The sequence below is a fragment of the Anas acuta genome, chromosome 2 (genome assembly GCF_963932015.1).
Source record: "Anas acuta chromosome 2, bAnaAcu1.1, whole genome shotgun sequence".
NCBI lineage: Eukaryota > Metazoa > Chordata > Aves > Anseriformes > Anatidae > Anas > Anas acuta.
Window position 1 is genome coordinate 152,412,608 of NC_088980.1, and position 1,370 is coordinate 152,413,977.

The 1,370-nt window shown below is 34.6% G+C and overlaps 1 non-coding gene across 1 annotated transcript; it reads right to left on the minus strand.

Annotated features, from left to right (window-relative positions):
- Positions 1–200: 200 nt before the first annotated feature.
- Positions 201–273, minus strand: TRNAV-UAC (transfer RNA valine (anticodon UAC)). The gene has a single exon. It is a non-coding gene; the product is annotated as a tRNA-Val (tRNA).
- Positions 274–1,370: the final 1,097 nt, after the last annotated feature.

The following is a 1,370-nucleotide window of genomic DNA, read 5'->3' on the forward strand; positions in this document are numbered from 1 at the left end:
TTTTCTTCTGTTGCATTGTGACCTTAGCACCACTGAAAAGAGTGCTGTCCATCTTATTTGTACCCCCCGTCCCTTTGGATATTTATAGACATTGATAAGATCCCCCTTTACCTTTTGCTTTACCAAGCTTAAGAGTCCCCCTTTATCTCAATCTCTCCTCAGTGGAGACATGTAGCATTTGGACTAAAGTTTAGTGCTGCTGGTTCCACTGAGGCTCGAACTCAGGACCTTCTGTGTGTAAAGCAGATGTGATAACCACTACACTATGGAACCACCACAAATAAGTCATAAAATCATGAAAGGATCTTTTTTTTTTTTTTTCTCACTCCTCAATTAACTGTAATTATGCCCATAATATTTACAGCCAGTGTCCATGCTTTGATAAAGGTTCACAGAAGATCCTGAAGAATGGATGCAATTTGTAATCCAAGTCAGAAAGATCTCTTTCATACAATTATTAAAGAGAGGATGGAAGAGCGTTTAAACAAAGGGTAGGATCCATCTGGTTTAGTGGTTGTATCCACAGTGAAAATATCAGAAATAAACCTAAACAGCATTTATAATTAATGCAGAGTCAAGGGAGTCTAGAGAGCAATTTATTCTGCTTGAAAGTCTGGTCTGTAAGCCATCATGTGAATTATAGCATGAATGCTTTTGCCTCTATCAACAGGAACTTTCACAGACTATAAAGGAATACCAGGGCAGCTCTGATATATACATGTGTGTGCAGGCACAGGCTGTTCATATGCAAATACCAGGCAGACACAGCAGCTCTGGTTCTCAAAGCAACACAGTCAAGTTAAGAAGAAGCACACTTAGGTTATCAGGTTTTGTCTCTTTAATTTCAGCAAAGAACCCCTTCATCAAGATAGTTTTTCTCTACAAAGCAGTCATAATTTCTTCTTATTCAATTATCCACCTTGTTTTGTTTGGTAGCGTTTATTAATTAGTAACACCAGAGACATCACAACATAACTGTTTCCACTGGCAAAACAACATTTATTGTTTATTACACAGGAATCAGTGAAGACGTAATTATTTCCATGCTGAACATGTCTACAGCTCATATTGCTTTATTTTTCACAACATTAAATGTGCTTTTCCATGATTAATAATATTTAGTCATGATTATTGTTACAGAACTCATCCATTTTATTTAAAATAAGAGTCCTCATAAAAAATACAGAATGTTTGTATATGTTGTCACAACTAGTAAGAGTTTGCTTTCTAACTTAGCAAAACAATTTCAGGATTTATTAACAATCTTGTAAGATATATTCTTAGGAATTTCATGTATGAATTAGAAAAAAAAAATCATATATTTTTTTTAATCTTTGTTCTGAAAAATGAATTTTCACAAGGATTTAAAA